Source organism: Lygodium microphyllum, chromosome 3, assembly GCF_053477565.2.
Source record: "Lygodium microphyllum isolate KBCC chromosome 3, Lygodium_microphyllum_v1.1.10, whole genome shotgun sequence".
Lineage (NCBI taxonomy): Eukaryota > Viridiplantae > Streptophyta > Polypodiopsida > Schizaeales > Lygodiaceae > Lygodium > Lygodium microphyllum.
The window spans coordinates 66,220,788-66,239,402 of record NC_141137.1 but is presented as its reverse complement, the minus strand read 5'-3'; the positions used below and the strand labels follow the sequence as shown (position 1 = coordinate 66,239,402).

Here is an 18,615-nt window from a genome sequence, read left to right as displayed (position 1 = left end):
ATTCTTGGTCTTGAAGACCCATTTGACTCCAATTACCTTTTTACGAGAAGGCTTAGGCAAAGATACCAAGTGCCATGAGGAGGCCGAATCTCTCCTCTCATCACTCTCCATCTACTAAAGTCTCTGGAAGGTCCACCGACTACTGGGGCTCAATCAAAGAGCCCGGTGGCGAAGAAATAAGCTCCTTATCCAAAGAAGAATCCTCAAGAGGCACGGACTCGAAAGGTAAAGTCACTGGCACCCAACTATCTCCTCGATCTCCAAGAATGGGATGCTCCTCACCCCCTTCTAAGGCTCAAACTTCCACGAACCGAACATCATGGCTCATGTGGACATCCCGCTAAATGGGATCATACAATCGGTAACCTTGAGACTACGAGGTATAGCCCACAAACACGTCTTTTGGAAGCCGCTTCAAATTTGTCACGTTGTGTTTTCGGGAGGTGAACATAGGTGTCACACTCAAAAACCCTAAAATAAAAAACATCTAGCTTAGATCCAAAATACACCTTATAAGGTGTCATTCCAACAATAGCGGAAGTAGGGGATCGATTAAGAATGTGGATTGCAATAGCCAAGCTTTAGCCCATAAACACTAAGGTGTTTGTTTGTGCTTCATCATGGAACATGCCATCTTGATGGCACTGCGATTCTTCTACTCCAATATGCCATTCTCCTAAGGGGTGTTTGTGTTGGTAAACTCCCTGTGGATACCACAATTTGCACAGAAACGAGCAAGCTCATTAGAAACAAATTTTCCGCCCTTATCCGATCATAAGGTCTTCAATTTCCGGCCTGATCGGTTCTCCTCATAGAGTAACCAATCTGTGAAGTTGGAGAAAGCCTCCAACTTCAGCTTCAAAAAATAAGCCCATGTCATCCTACTATAATCATCCACAATTAGCATGAAATACAAGCTCCCTTTAAGAGACTCCATCCACATTGGTCCACAAAGATCGATAGAAACAAGCTCCAAGGGTGCTAAAGACCGCCTCGAAGCCTTGCTAGGAATAGCATCACAACTTTGCTTCCCATGGATGCAAGATACACATGGCTGCTGGCTCACCATAATATCAGGCAAACCTCGAACAAGTTGTCCCCTAGACACCTTCCGAAGGTAATCATAGTTGAGGTGGCCAAACCAAGCATGCCATAGCTTGGACTATGTTTGAGAGGTAAGAAGAAGAAAAGTCAAGGCAGAAGAAGACCTCACCTTGTAAACTCCATTATCCTCATAACCTGAAGCAAGGACCTATCTTGATCCATGATCAAGAATCCAAAAGGAATCCACATCAAACTCGACCAAGAGGCCGAGGGCCACCAAAAGCAGATGGTATCCCAAGGCCGGTACATTAAGCACCTCAGATGTATGGGCACCACCCTGCCCATTTGGAATAAGATGCATATTACCCCGTCCCTGAATAGGGATAGAAGAACTATCACCAATGAGAATCTGCCCATGCACCTTCTAGTCCATGATCTCCTAAAACTCTCTCGACCTCAGAATACATCACCTAAAATGCCTACAAAAAACACAAAAAACAGTCCCCCTCTGACTAAAGGCAACCTGCTAGAACTCTTCTCCGCTCGCCCCACTCCTTCATGTCCTAGAGGTGATGAAAAGGTAAAATCTGCACTTAAAGGCCCAAAACACGAACTTCTTCCTTCTCAAAGAGAAAAAATCAACAGCAACTTCAGCAACTTTGCTTCTTTCTCACACACCCACGCTCGCCTCAGCCTTGTTCTAATGCAAAGCCCTCCTGCTTGCCCTTGAACGCTAAAAATGCAACCTTGTGTCGTGCTGAAATCTCCTCTTTAGGTATGTCCACCCTTAGTCCTTCAATGCTCTAATACCATGTCAGAGTAAAGTGGTGCGTAAGTGTATGACCAAGACTGAGAGTGAACAAAGAGAGAAGAGAGAGAGAGAGAGAAAGAGACAATGGAACATAGAAAATCTGCAATGAATAATGCTATATAAGGAAGCAAATATGTACATGCGTGCGGAGTCTATGTTTGCGTATGTCTGCATATGTCTATGTTTGCATATGTACACGCGTGCGGAGTCTATGTTTGCGTATGTCTCCACCTCAAATATCTCACGAGCTATGAACCTCGAAGTCCGTGCAACACTCTCCACAATCAGCAATCTGAAAACCAGTGATCAAAATATGTGAAGTGTGTGGAGGCTGACGAAATAAATAGCCCAAAAAGAAATGTGAAAATAATGCAAGTCAACTTGATGCAGCCGACTACACACAAACTAGCCGACTGCTCCTACTGTGCCACATGGCACCTGCGATGACTACACCTACTACGCCTGTTGACATCACCTGCTTTACAACCAGCCTGCCACGTGTCCTACCTACTGCGACTACACAGAAATCTGCCACATGGATATCCTACCTGCTCCACCACAAAATCTGCTCTTGAATGCCAATCTAACAAGAATGCACATGTACACAACTTATCTTATGAATGCCTATCCAAGGGACGACATTCTCTAACACTATTGTACCACTTTTTGAAAGTGGAGACCTCATGCTCCCCTATACCAATACGATTGTCCACTATCTAGCATGGGAGGACAGGGTCTGCATCAACACCTCCAAAGAAACCCTCTTCATCAGGGTTATCTGGTTGTACATCTAGTCGAGCTCCAGCCATATCTCTTGAGCCACTGTCAAGTGCTCAATGTGAGCTATCACGGCTACAGTACAAGACAAAAAAAGAAAAGAACAAAGCCAGGCATTCAGTTTGTCCCAGTGAGACTCGGCCTTGGTCAACTCCACACAAGCATTTGTAGAGAGTTTGGACTCATCTCTCACCAAGGGCCGTTTGATCTCCTCCGTCATGCGCTCCACCAAATCGTAAGACTCCATGATGGCCGTGCTAGATGCGGTAATTGTCACCATCGAGCTTTTGATCTGATGGAAGAGCCGGTAACACAAGCACCTTCCAGTCCATGATCGCCTGGAACTCCAAGTCAATCTCTGTAGACATTTTCACCCGCAATGCCTGCACAAACACAAAAGCAATCCCCCTCTGATTGTGAACACACAGCCTGCTAGGGCTCTTTCCTCCACTTCCCGAACCTTCTTCAGCCGCCGGAGGCAATGAAAAGGTAGAATCTGCAATTGAAGGCCAAAAACGCAGTCTTCCTTCTCTTCAAACAGCAACAAATTCACCAACTAGACTCCTTTCCCGCGTGCCCACGCTTGCTTCACCCTTATTCCAAAGCACAGCCCTCCCGCTCGCCCTTGAACGCTAGAACCGCAGCCATGTGTCGTGCTGAAATCTCCTCTTCAGGTAGGTTCTTCACTCAGTCAGTCCGTCTTCACTGCTCTGATACCATATCAGAGTGCAGCGATGCGGAAGCGTGGGACCAAGACTGAGAGAGAGAGTGAACACAGAGAGAAGAGAGAGAGAGAAAGAGATACTAGAACAAGAAGATCTGTTGTAGGAAGTATGCTGAACACAAAGGAATGCAGATATGTACACGGGCGCAGAGCGTATGTCTGCGTATCTCCTCTTCGATGATGTCACCACACGCGCACACCTCGAGGACAGCAAGGCCTGATCGCGATTTGATCTCCACGATCTCCTGAGAGTGCATGTGTATGTCTGAGAGTGTGCAAGAGACTAGCTATATACAGCCTAGGAAAAACAATGCCCGGCATCAGGGTGGCTGCATTAAATGCAGCCGACTGCAAAAAAAAAAAAGCCCATAAACTGTCCCACTGCACAGCCTCTGCCACGTGGCATCTGAGACAGCATCTCTCATCACACATGTGACTGCTGACCTGGCAGAAATGATGACGTGGCACCATGCTGCTGACGTGGCACTCAAACTGACCCTGACGGATCCATCAACCTGCTCCGCACACTGGAACACTCTCGAATGGCTGCCTGGCTGGAAAATCAATGTGTACATAGCCTAAAAGAGGAAAATGCCCGTGTCCAGGGGATGATCTCTAACACCATCTCTCTCTCTTTTTTGTAATAGGTAATCGTATTGATTACGAAATAAGTACAAGATTACCTAACTACAAAATGCAAGATGGCTCTAGGCCATTGTATATAAACTCACTTTCTAGAAGAACAGATAACTAAAAGAGTACAAAAGTCATGGCAAAGAAGCAGCAAAAATTGTCATATGCCAAGGGACCAAGTCCTCCCCAGAAAGGAGATCAATGTGCCAAATGCGGTCAAACTGCCAATATAGAAGAGCTTTCAACTTGGTGAGGTGAGTTTGCACCCTAGATAAAAACAAGAGCATTACAAATCGTCTATTGTGCGAGCAACCCCAAAAACGAAGAAATGGAAACAGAATCTTCATGTGTTATTGTGCCAAATAAAGGTATTTGGACTGCGAGCAAAGAGGGGCACAATGATGTTCCAGCAACATGCCACCAAATAGCAAACAACAAGGACCATATTTTCCGTGCCAAAAAGCACAAAAGAAAACAACGCCAAGAATTTTCTGCAATTGAGGCAAAAAAAAAACAAGCACCATTTAACATATGGTGTTTTGCAAGTGCCGCGGCGAGAGACAGCTCACCAACCATGTCACCCCAAAGGAAGACTTTAATTGTGTACAGTGTCTTATTGAACCAATCCTCCATGGTAGTCATTTTCCACAAATGCCGAGATTTGAGCACGCCCCAAACAGTATTGGCCTTAGTGACCAGCCAATGGTGGTCCTTAAGCATAAGATAGTGTACTTGATTAGCTGAAGCCTTTTCCAGTTGCAATCGACCTGCAAGGTCCCAATCCAGCCAAGGTCGATTGCATTGTCATCGAAAGGAGGTCTCAAAAGTCCCTATAATCTCAAGGGATGCAAAAAAGCCTCCTAGCGGTGCGGAAAGACATCAACCCTCAGCGAGTCACCAGAGTGGCATCAAAAACCAAAGATAAGCTTAATTGTACCATGCAATTAAATTTAGGGAGAGCCTCTTGCTTCCTGTCCCAAAATATCATGGACATTGCCAGCAATTCCATTTGAAAAAAGGTAGCAAACAAATTATCCTACATAGGGTGCAACTAGGCCTTTTGAAGGACCAACTTCCACGAGCAGACAAGCTAGGCGAGCAAGAAGGAAGAGGATAAGGAAAAGGGAAAGTCAGCATTAAGAACCTACCACCACGAACCGCGAAGGGTTGTGTTACCATGAGCCACACCCCGCTCTTCCAAAAAGAACCAAGCAACAAAGACCCAAAAGTGTTGATCAGTGCACACGGCATGAAAGAGAGACCACGAAAGAGCAACCATGTGAGTGTGCACATCCAAAATAGGCCCACCACCCATACTTTTAGGAGTGTAAGCATGGCTCCAAGAGATCCAAGAGATATCTGCATGTAAAGTGTCGTTTTTCCACATCATAAAGCAAATGTGCCTAATAAGAACCCTCAAGGTGGAGGCAATCCAAGGCAAAAGCGGCAAAAAATATGTGAGTGTAGGAAGCATAATGGATTGTGCCCCTTTAAGGTGAACATGGAAAGGCCAACTAGGCCTATGATTCCTAATACAAAAACTTCCTCCGATTTCAAAAAAATCCATAGCAACTACTTGGGCTAAAGATCAACGCCCAAGGGACAACCCGGATGCCACATGACATTCCCACCGTAGATCGCCATCCCTTGCCATTGCAAAGATTACAAATCTGGTTCAGTACACCTGAGGAGGGAGGATTTGGCTACATTGATACAAAGACTAGAGGTGTGGCCAAAAAGTTTCCATATATCCAATGCCTTGTGGAGGTTCCCTCGTTCCACTTGGAGAATCATAAACGTCTCATCTGCTCTAGCGATTAGCCCACAAAAGAGAGAGACCAGCCAGTTGTTCCATGGTCACCAAGCGAGAAAGCATAGAAAGGACCAGATGGAATGCCAAGGCAAAGAACAAGCGGCTCAAAGGGAAACCCTATATAACTAACCGGCAAGAATGAATGGCTCAATGACCCCTCCATTCAGCATGAACTGCAAAGAGGCATTTGTGCTAACTATGTGTATCAGACGGGACATGCACGAACCAAAACCCATAACATGCATGAGCTCTACCAAAAAAGACCAATCCAAGTATCTGAAGCTTTTTTCAAGATCCAATTGAATCGGCACAACTTCCTGCTTGGAGTGCTTTGCGTAGTTAATGGCCAATTGAACATTCAATACATTATGCAAGATATTCCAGCCCTTGATAAATCCATACTTATTAGGGTGCACAAGGATAGGAAGATGCCTGTGGAGCCAATTAGCCATGACTTTAGTGAAAATTTTGTACATAGATCCCATCAAAGAAACTGACCACCAATGTTTCAACGTCAAAGGCAATAGCACTTTTGAAATCAGCTAAATGACTCCCACCTTCCACAAGGCAGGCGTGATTCCAATCTTCCAGATGTGTTGGCACATGGCTGCCAAAGGTTTGGCAAGAGTGGCAACATAGGCTTCAAAAAACTCATTAGTCGAGCCATCCCATCCTGGACTTTTATCCTTGAGTAGACGTAACAAAACATCCATGGCTTCTCCCTCTAAGATAACTCTGTCGGAATCATCATGCATCTCGTGCCACTCGATGCCTTACTAGGGCATAAAAAGCTGAACAGGCCTAAGTGGTCTCTTGAGTATGAGGAGACGAAGTACCAAGAAGGTCAAGGAAATATTCTCTAAACATATGCACAATGGGCTGCTACTCCATACACATTGAGCCATCTGCATGCTAGAGGTGCGCCATATTTTCTAGAGCAGGAGAGGCATGCAAGCCTCGAAAAATTTTATACGATTGACATGAAGCATCTTGTAGATTCTCAATCAAGCTTTGCAACTTGGCTTGCTCATAAGATCTCAACTCGAATTGTTGAATGGGATTTGTCAACCTTGTGGCCACTAGTAGTAGAAACAAATCATTAGGGGAATCTATTAGCAAGAAGCGGACCAATGCTAGCATTGCTTCAGCAACATGCCAACCTTGTCTTGAAAGAGAAGCAAGATGAATACCATAATGCTTAGCAACCCTCTACACGTTATGGAGTAGTTGCTCAAAAGAATCACTGCGCCTTTTGAAAAATCAAGGAGAAACATGTCAACCACATGCTCTATGTAACCATTGATGACTGATGCTTCAAATAAGATGAATTAAAATGCAATGGGAGCCTTCCCAAGGATTGCGCAAAAGGGGCGACAAAGTGGACAAGCATGTCGAACTAAAAGGAAAATGATCTAACAAAACATATTGTTGCAACACCTAGATATCCAAAATCTTAGGTAGGAAAGCATCATCGTGGATAACATACATGCGGTCCAAGCGGAACCATGCGGCAAAGTACTATGTTGATCGAGAAGTAAAACACCCGAATCCCATGGGCAGAGCCAAGACCAAATATCCTTCTTCAAAATGACCATCTCAAAAGCATGCCACACAGCTCTCAGGTGCATCCATCACCGAGTGCTCAGAGGTAGACTACGAATGATGAACATGCATATTGAAATCACCCATCAACATTCCCAGTGCAAGCTCCCAACCAATCCCACAAATCCTGTCGAGAAGAGCCATTTGGTGCATAGAGGCCTACCAACCATATTACCTGCCCTTCAAATAGAATTTCAACAACCAGGGGCGTGGTTCTTGACAAGGACTGGCTGAAACTTGCCATTCACGACCATAAGCACACTTGAATAGCATTGAGCTAAGCCCCTTGCATAGAACAACCAGAACCCATGGCAATCCACAATTTTGCCGGCTTCACTATGATTATTATGCTGAACAGCACATAACACACCCCATTGATTGTCATGCAAAACACACCACATATTCTTCTTGTGTGAACAAATGCCACGCGCATTCTAAGCGACAAGCCTCATATGTCACGACTAAAGGATTTCACTGTCAAGGCTGATTTTGCCTTGGCTGCACTTTCAAAGCCAAAATATCAAGAGTACCCTCATCCAAAAAGTTATCCAATATTGCAAATGAGTTTAAGTCCCTACACTCTACTTTGGAAGTGGAGGGATATTCTTGTTTTGGAGGTGGCCCTTGGGTATCAACTATCCCAAGGGGTGATCACTTTACCATACCACAGGGATCAAAAGCGAGCCGCACAGGAGGGGCTTGAGAATCAGCCATAACATCATCAGGGGTATCCTCACTGAATCGGAGACATGTATTCTATGTCTAACGGGGGGGGTGCATATCAGCACCGAGCTGGACATCAAAATAGGGGGCAGCCCTCTCCATACAAGGAACCATTCCTTCCCACTTCACCATCTAAATCAGGCCCCAAGGCATCCACCACCTAATCTACGAGTGTGTTGAGCTCTGGCATGGTGCGAGACCTCAATACACAACTACTATCTGCCATACCTCTTCCGCCTACTAGAACTCTCTATCTATCTCTTTCTCTCTTCTACTACAGGTCAACAAATTTGCTTGCTCTCTCGTGCTTGCACCTATACGAGTATGTTGCCTTGCTGTGATTCAATTTGCAATTGCCCTTGTGGCTCGACAAGGTAGGATTGCACAAACCTGCAGACGCAGTACAGGCTACACAAGGGATATAAGTGGCCAGCTGGTGTCACAAGTCGCAAGCCCAAGTAAGTCACAGTAGGCCACCATCGTCCTCCTTCTCTGAGCCATCGCGAATTCTCCTCTCTCTCTCTCTCTCTCTCTCTCTCTCTCTCTCTCTCTCTCTCAGTAATGAGTAATGTGTAATGAGTAATGAATAATTTATATTTTATCAAATGACTACAAGAGTATAGAAAGTCGAGACCCAAATGACAGAAAGAGTACAAAAGTCACAGCAATGAAGCAGCAGAAATTTCCATATGCCAAGGAATCAAGTCTTCCATGGACATAAGATCAGTGTGCTAGATGATCCAACTCTAGTACAAGAGATCTTTCAGCAAGGTGTCTCTGCACCCTAGATATGGAATCAAAAACAAAAGTATTCCAAGTTATCCAATTATGCAACAGCCCTAAAAGCAGAGAAAATGAAACAAAACCTTCATATATGGTTGTGCTGGACTTGGGTATTTGGGTCAAAAGCAAAGACCCAATCAAAAGGGCACAACAAGGTGCCAGCCATAGCCCTCCAAATGTCAAACAAGAGGGCCCATATTTTCCATGCCAAGGGGCACGAAAGAAAATGGTGGCAAGAGGATTCCACATTGTTGAGATAGAAAAAGCAGTTCCCATTCGAAATTCAGCATTTTGCAAGTGTCGTGGCAAGAGGAAGTCCCCCCAACCATGACATGCCAAAGGAAGACTTTGCATTTGTATGGGGTCTTATCAAACCAACCCTCCAAGAGAGTCATTTTCCACCAATCTTGAGATTTATGCAAGCCCCAAACAATATTAGCCTTGGCGGCCAATCAATGGTGATCTTTAACCATATGGTGATATACTTGATTTGCCAAAGGCTTTTCCAAGAGGAGTCAACCCACAATGCCCCAATCTTGCCATTGACGATCAAAATTTAAGGCAAGGAAGGGCTCTCTAGGCTGCGGTGCAATCAAAAGCTAGTCCCACAAGTCCCTATATCCTTGAGGATCCAAAAAATCCTCCTAGCGGTGCGGAGAGACATCAACCCCTTGCAACTCACCAAAGTGGTATCAAAGACAAAAGATAGGCCGAGTTGTGTTGTGCAATTAAGTTTAGGATAGTCTTCTTCCTTCCCATCCCACAAAATTAGCTTGGACACTGCCAATAATTTCATTTGAAAGGAGTTAGTGACCACCCAATCCTCCGCAAGATGCCACTAAACCTTTTGAAGAACCGATTTCCATGAGCAAACCAATAGAGTCACCAAGAAGGAGGAAGACAAGGAAAAGGGGGCATCAACATTAAGAACATGCCACCAAAAAACCCAAATGATTGTATTACCGAAAAAACAAGCACCATTTGAGATGCAGCATTTTGCAAGTGCCACAGGGAGAGGCACACCAACCACCACGACACACCAAGGAAAACTTTACTTTTGTACAATCTCTTATTGAACCAACCCTCCAATTTAGGGCAAGCCTCTTGCTTCCCATCCCACCAAATCAAGCAATCCTTCGCAAGGTACCATCGGGCCTTTTGAAGGACCAACTTCCACAAGCACACAAGTTGGGCGAGCAAGAAGGAAGAGGATACTGCCAGCATTAAGAACCTACCACCACAAAGCACAAATGGTCGTATTACCATGAACCACACCTCGCTCTTCCAAAAAGAATTGTGCAACAAAGACCCAAGGATGTCAATCAATGCACATGGTGCAAAAGAGAGACCACCGAAGACCAACCATGTGAGTGTGAGCATCCAAAATAGCTCCACCACCCATACTTTTAGGAGAGCAACCATGGCTCCAAGAGATCCACATGATACTTGCATGTAAAGTGTTATTTTTCCATAGCATAAAGAGAATGTGCCTAATAAGATTCTTCAAGGTAGAGACAATCCAAGGCAAAAGCGGTAAAAAATGTGTGAGCGTAGGAAGCATAATGGGATGTGCCACTTCAAGGCAAACATGGAAAGGCGAGGCTTGGGATTTCTTGTACAGAAACTTCGCCTCCAATTTCAAAGAAATTCATCACAACAACTATTTGGGCTGAACATCAATGCCTAGGGGGTAACCCAAATGCCACATGACATTCCCATAGGGGATCACCATCCCTTGCCATTGCAAAGATTGCAAATCCAGTCCAATATTGTTGATGAGGGAGGATTTGGCTGCATTAATACAAAGATCAGAGGCTTGGCCAAAAAGTTTCCATACATCAAATGCCTTGTGGAGGTTCTGTCATTTCCTCTTTGAGAATGATGAACAAGTCATCTACTAGCAATTGGCCCACAAAATGTGTGCCAAAGAGGAGAGAGACCAGCCAACTATCCGATGGTAACCAAGAAAGCATGGAAAAGACCGAATGGGTCACCAAGGCAAAAAGCAAGGGGCTCAAAGTGCAATCCTATCTCATTGATTGTGCAAGAGTGAATGGCTTAGTGACCCCACCATTCTGCATGACCTGTGAAGAGGCATCCATGCTAGCTATGTGTATCTAATAGGACGTGTGAACCAAAACCCATAACATGTATGACCTTTGCCAGAAAAGACCAATCCAGATAATCAAAAGCCTTTTCAAGATCCAATTGAATTAGCACAACTTCCTACTTGGAGTGCTTTGCATAGTCAATGGCTAGTTGAACATTCAATACATTGTGCAAGATATTCCAGCCCTTGATAAATCCGTACTAATTAGGGTGCACAAGGGTAGGGAGGTGCTTGTGGAGACGATTAGCCATGACTTTAGTGAAGATTTTGTACATAGATCCCATCAAAGAAATTGGCCGCCGATGTTTCAGCATCGAGGGTGAGGGCACTTTCAAAATCAGCTTAATGACCCCCGCCTTCCATGAGGCAAGTATAATTCCAATCTCCAAAATCTATTGGCACATGGCTACCAAAGGTTTGGCAAGCGTGGCAACATAGGCTTCAAAAAACTCATCAATCGAGCCATCCCATCCGAGACTTTTGTCCTTGGGTACATGTCACAAAACACCCATGACCTCTTCCTCTAAGATATCTTTGTCCAAATCATCATGCATATCTCACGAGACTTGATCCCTGACCAAGGAGTAGAAAGCGGAACGGGCCTAGGTGGTTTGTTGAGTAGGAGGAGATGAAGTACCCACAAGGTCAAGGAAATATTCTCTACACATACACACATAGGACTACAAATCTATAACCATTGAGCCATGTGCATGCTAGAGGCACACCATATTTTCTGGAGCAAGAGAGGCATGCAAGCCTCAAAAAAAATTATGCAATTGACGCAAAGCATCTTGTAGATTCTCAATCAAGCTTTGCAACTTGGCTTGCTTATAAATCTCAACTAGAATTGCTGAATGAGATTCTCAGCCTTGTGGCCAATGGTAGCAAGAACCGATCATCTAAAGAATCAATTAGCAAGGAGCAAACCAATGCCATCAATGCTTCAGCAACATGCCGACACTGCCTACAAAGAAAAGCATGATGAATACCATAATGCCTAACAACCCTCTACACGTTATGGAGTAGTTGCTCAAAAGAATCACTACCCCCTATGGGGAAATCAAGTAGAAACGTGTCAACAAGCTACTCTATATAACCATTAAAGATTGGGAGCTTCATATAAGATGAACTAAAATGCAATGGGAGCCTTCCCAAGAATTGCGCAAAAGGGGCATTAGGGTGGGTAAGCATTTCAAATTGCAAAGGGAATGATCTAACAAAACATATCGTTGCAACACCTAGATATCTAGAATCTCTGGCAGGAAAGCGTCATCATGCATAACATACATGTGGTCCAAGCGCAACCATGTGGGAGAGTACTATGTTGATTGAAAAGTAAAACCTAGATCCCGTGGGCAGAGCCAAGACCAAATATACTACTTCGAATCAACCATCTCAAAATCATGCAACACATGGCTCTTGAGTGCATCCATCATCGAGTGCTTGAAGGTAGACTACGAACAATAGAAACCATTTCTTCCTGCTCTTCATTGTCTAAAACACGCCCCAAGGCATCCACCACCTGATCTATGAAGACCATGTTGAGCTCTTGCATGGTGCAAGACCTAAGTATTCAGCTACTATCCGTCGTCCCTCTTCCACATGTTGGAACTCTTTGTCTATCTCATTCTCTCTCTATTGCAGGTGGTCTTCTTCGGGCTACAGGCCCTAGGTTAGCACAACCTCAAGGGCATGTCAAATGAAAGGCACTAGATAGAAGTACGCACACAGCAGCATCTCTCTCTCTCTCTCTCTCTCTCTCTCTCTCTCTCTCTCTCTCTCTCTCTCTCTTTTTTCGTAAAAGGTAGTTGTATTAATTACGAAGAAAGTACAAGATTACATGATTACACAAGTACAAGAGGCACGAGGGCCATAGGCCAACGTGTGGGAAATCCCCGGACTAGGGTACTAAAAAGTTACACCAATCATGGCAAGGACCCAAAGGCAATTGCCAAATGCCAGGAATACAAATCCTCCCGAGGGAGCAAGTCAGAGTGCCTGATGAGATCTAGCTGCCAATGCAAGAGCCCTTTAAGCCTTGCAATATGTCGCGGTACATTAGAAGCCGAATCAAAGAGAAAAGCATTTCGGGTGGTCCAAATGTGCCAGCATCCCCAGTATCTGAAAAAATGGAATAAGATCTTCATATGTAACGGTGGTGGTGTGGGATACTTCGGGCGCACAAAAACCCAATCGAAGGGAGTCAGTGAAGACCCCACCACCGTGTGCCAGATTCGTGACAAGAGTGACCAGATATTCTTGGCGAGCGGGCAAGAAAGAAAACGATGTCGGGCCGATTCCGCCGAAGTGGTGCAGAAGAAGCAAGTGCCATTCGAGATTCGACGCTTGGAAAGGGCCGAGGCAAGAGGAAGACCACCAATCATTACCCGCCACAGAAAGACCTTGCATTTGAAAGGTGTCTTGTTCTGCCATCCCTCCATCAGCGTTGCCTGCCACCATGACAGTGATTTCCGCATGCCCCAAACAGCATTAACTTTCGCGCCCAACCATTGGTGATCTTTAATGAGAAGATGATACACCTGATTAGTAGAGGCCTTTTCCAGACTCAACCGGCCTGCAAGGTCCCAGTCCTGCCAAGGGCGATCCATAGCCAGGGCAGGAAAGGGTTGCCTACCTTGAAGTTCCGAGGAAAGCTTCCCCCATAAATCACGGTATCCGCGCGGGATCCTGAAAAGTCTCCTAGCAGTCCGAAATGATGCAAGGACATTGCGAGTGGCAAGGGTAGCATCCGCAATCGAAGTCACACCCAAACGGGCCATGCGGTTAAATCTTGGTCTGAGCTGATGTTTATCTTCCCATGAAAGTAATGTGGATACCGCCAACAATTCCAGCTGAAAAGAATTTGTCTGCACGCGGTCCCCTACAGGATGCCAACGGGCCTTTTGGAGCACCACTTTCCAAGAGCTGACCAAATGCACTAACAAAGAGGAAGAGGGACTGGAGAAACGAGCGTCAGCATTAAGGACATGCCACCATGAGGCTCGAAGGCGTGTGTTACCCTGGCGGAGGCCGCTGTCCTCAAGAAAATAACGGGCTATGATGGTCCACGGGTGATGATCCACACACATGGCACGAAACAGAGACCAACGAAGAGCCAGCATATGAGTTTCTGCATCCAAAATAGCTCCACCACCCATGCGCTTAGGGGTACATGCATGTGACCATGAAATCCAGGAAATGCCTGCCTGCAGTGAATCTTTCTTCCATAGCATGAAACGAATGGGATGAGTAAGAGCCTTCAAAGTACTGGGTGTCCATGGCAGTAATGGCAGGAAATACGTCAGCATTGGTAGCATGATTGTCTGAGCCACTTTGAGGCGGACATGGAACGGCCAGGCTTGCGACTTCCAATACATAAACTTCACGGCCAGTTTGTGTGAAATCCACTCCAGCAGGGCCTTTGGCCGTACATCCACCCCCAATGGGTATCCAAGATGCCTAACAATCGCGCCACGAGAAACCACCTGGCCCTGCCAGCCTAATGACTCCAAATCAGGCTCCGTGCAACTGAGAATGGCTGACTTGAAGGCATTGATGCGAAGACCAGAAGCTTGACCAAAGAGCGTCCAAACATCTAATGCCTTGCGAATGTTATCCCTGTCCGCCTGCAAAATCATAAAGGAGTCATCAGCCAAGGATTGGCTAATGAAGTGCTGCCCCAAAGGAAGAGATAACCCTGCCAGCTGGGCAGAAGCCGCCATGGAGGATAACATTGAAAGGACCGGGTGAGTCGCCAAGGCAAAGAAGAGAGGACTCAAAGGGCAGCCTTGTCTGAGCGAGCGTGCAAGGAGAAATGGCTCTGTGACCCCACCATTAAGCATAACTCTTGAAGAAGCCTCAGTACTAATGGTGTAGATCAATCGGGACATGCGGATCCCAAAGCCCATAGCAGACATAAGCTCTGCAAGGAAAGACCAGTCCACACAGTCAAACGCCTTTTCCAGGTCCAGTTGAATCAAGACCACTTGCTGATTGGAGTGCCTCGCATAATCAATAGCCATTTGCACATTCAAGATATTGTGCAAAATGTTGCGTCCCTTAATGAAACCATATTGGAGGGGGTGCACAAGAGCTGGAAGGTGCTTGTGAAGCCGATTTGCCAGCACTTTGGAAAAGATTTTATACATCACGCCCATCAACGAAATTGGTCTCCAGTGTTGCAGCTTTGACGGCGAAGGGACCTTGGGGATCAGTTTGATGAGGCCTTTTTTCCATGAAGAAGGCATGACCCCTGTTTCCCAAACCTGCTGGAACATGACCACCAAAGGCTTTACCAACTGCGTGGCTGAGTGCTCAAAAAATTCATTAGTGAGACCATCCCAACAAGGACTTTTATCCTTAGGCAGGTGCAACAACACATCCATAACCTCCTCTTCGCAAATATCCGCCTCCAAAGAGGCTTGCATATCAAGCGGAACCTGATGGTGGACCAGCTGATAGAAGACCGAGCGGGCATGCGTAACCTGGCTAGACGGCAAGGATGAAGAACCAAAAAGATCCATAAAATAATTTCTGCACATATTGATAATGGTTTGCGGATCAGTGACCATGCGACCTTCCGAGTCCTGAAGTCGAGTCATATTTTCGCGAGCCGGAGAAGCATGCAAGGCGCGAAAGAACTTATGAGACTGGCAGACATTATCTTGCAATGTGTCAGTCAAGTTATGTAGCTTGGCCTGCTGATAAGATTTCAAGCTAAAGACTTGAATAAGATGGGCCAAACGCCGCTCCAGTGACAGCAGAAAATCATCATCTGGGGAATCCAGGAGCAAGGAACGGACCAAGGCCAATAAGTCCTCTGCTGCAAGTCGACGGCGGCGACAAAGAGAGGCAGTGTGAATCCCATACTGCCGAGCAACCCGCTGCACATTAGAGAGCAGGCGTGCAAACGAAGCCAAGCCCTCAGAGGCGAAGTCCAATAAGAACCTCTCAATCAGTTGCTGCATATAATCCTGAAAAATTGGATGCTTCAAATAAGAGGAGTTGAAGCGTAAAGGGAGCTTATGCAGGAACTGCATAAAAGATGCAACAGATTGTGCCCGCATCTCAAGCTGGAGGGGAAAATGATCCAACAACGCATATTGCTGCAAGACCTTCATCTCCAGCATCTCGGGAAGAAAATCATCCCCCTGCATGATATACATTCTGTCCAATCGCGACCAAGTGGTTGCATATTGCGCAGAATGAAAAGTAAAACCTGAAACAGAAGGGTGAAGCCACGACCAAAGATCTTGCTTAAGTATGTGCAAAGCAAAGGAGTTCCACACCCGGCTTTCTGGCGGCTGGCTCTCTCTCTCTCTCTCTCTCTCTCTCTCTCTCTCTCTCTCTCTCTCTCTCTCTCTCTCTCTCTCTCTCTCTCTCTCTCTCTCTCTCTCCGTAAAGGGCAATTACATTAATTACTAAAGAAGTACACAAGTCACAAATGAACTTAAAGGACAACACAGCAACAAAGGAAATTGTCATATGCCATGAGAGCAAATCCTAAGCCTTGGCATGTTACACAATATCAAGCTACTAATGAACAAGGCCTTTCAATCAAACAATATGGTTTTGAATACCTAAATCGGAGACAAAATAAAAGCATTTTGGGTGACCCAATTATGCAAACAGCCCCAAAAATGCAAAAAGTTAAACATTATCTTCATGTGCAGCCAAACATCCAATCACAGAGATGCAAAACATGTCCCACCATCCATCACCAAATCTCCGACAAAAGAGACCAAATCCTTTGCCACTAGACAAGAGACAAAACTGTGGCAAGAAGTCTCTTCACTTGTAACACAGAGAAGCAAGAGCCATTAGGGATATTTCATCAAGAGAGGGCTGAAGCAAGGGGCAAGCCACTAATCAACATTCACCAAAGAGAAACTTTGCATTTGAATGGAGTTGTGTGAATCCATCCCTCTATTATGGTCGATTTCCACCACTCCTACTTTTATGAAGGCTCCAAATGGAATTACCCACCACTAATGATCCCTGATAAGCAAATGATAAATCTGATTAATTAAGACGCAACTCAAACATAGCCACCCATAAGCCTCCAATTTGGCCAGGGATTATCCAAAAAGACTCTAGGAAAGGGCTATTGATCACGCAAAGATCAAAAGAGCATGTCCCATAAGTCACAATATCCTTGATGGACATGAAATATTAGTCAATTTGCCCGTGAGGACATCAATACACATCGTGCTAGCAAAATCGCATCAGCAATAGAAAGTAATCCAAGCCATGCTATTCCATTGAGCTTGGGTCTAGCATCTTGTTTTCCTTCCAAGGAAACTATCCTAGTAACTGCAAGCAATTCAGCCTACATAGAATTGGCATGCAATCAATCCTCATCTAGGTACCAACCCAATTTCTGAAGGACAACTTTCCACTAATGAACCAAATGAGTCAAGAAGACTGAGGATTGTATACTAACAAACTAATCACCATTAAAAGCACACACCACCAAAAACCCTATATTCTAGTATTCCCATCTACAATAGCCCTATCTTCAAGGAAAAAGTGGGCTATGGATACCCACCTCTCTCTCTCTCTCTCTCTCTCTCTCTCTCTCTCTCTCTCTCTCTCCATCAAAGTGCTTATTTAGTTCATAGATAGTGTCACAAATCCTTCACATACAACATGGTAGAAGAAAAAGAGGCCTTGCAGGCATATAAGGCCTTGCAAACGGGAGTCCTCATGCTTATCTTTCAAGATCTAGCTTCTTGGGATAAGGCTGTTTAGTTGTAATGCAAGTGACTTTGGTTGTATGTTTGCTTTGCTTCAATAGAAAGGCCAAACGATGCCCTACTTTTCCAGGATTTTTATTTCAGCAAATAGTGAATGATCGTTGCAATTTTTTTAAATGCTGGCAGCAATTAACACATCCTTGAGGCAGTGAAGAAGAGACTCCTGAAACAAAGACAATCCACTAAGTGGTTGTCAATTATACCTAGTACTCAATGGACTGACAGGCTTGCCCAAAATAGTTGATTTTCCAGACATCCAGATGCATGATAAGGTATATCCCTAGTAAGAAGAGCCCAGTCGTCCATGCTCTAAATCATCAGACATTTATTTCTGCAGTGAGATCTACAACTTTTGAACCTGCAAGTAAGCGGTCGGAGCTCATACAGCATGGGTGGCTGACATATGAAGTGGATACAAATTACATTTATGACAAAGCACTTTTTCATAATAGCCACAACCACTTGCTGGGGATCATCATAGCAACCCCTCCGAGACATCACCACAGATTTTGTTCAACCTTCCAAAGGTCCCAAATTCAGTTCAGTCTTTCGAGCAAATAGCTTGACAATTCTGGGACTGGTGCTCAATGGGGTGACAGACTTGCCCATAAGGGTTGATTGATCAGCCATTGGGGTGGATGTACCTACAAAGAGGAAACTAGTTGCCAATGCTTTATATTACTGGCTGATTATTTCTGCAGTGAGATCTACAATATTGAACTTACAAGGAAAAGGAGCATATGTAGCATCAGTACCCAGTGAAAGTCTGTACACAAACAAATCTGCACCTTAAAAGCTTGACTTGAAGAGAAAAGAATATTTTATTTACTATAATGACGA

At 45.0% G+C, this 18,615-nt stretch overlaps 1 protein-coding gene across 7 annotated transcripts in view; it reads right to left on the bottom strand.

The window, feature by feature from the left end:
* The window catches only part of ABCB26 (transporter associated with antigen processing protein 1), a 117,143-nt gene that overhangs the window by 97,621 nt on the left and 907 nt on the right, over window positions 1–18,615 (bottom strand). The gene's annotated exons all lie outside the window — the stretch shown is intronic.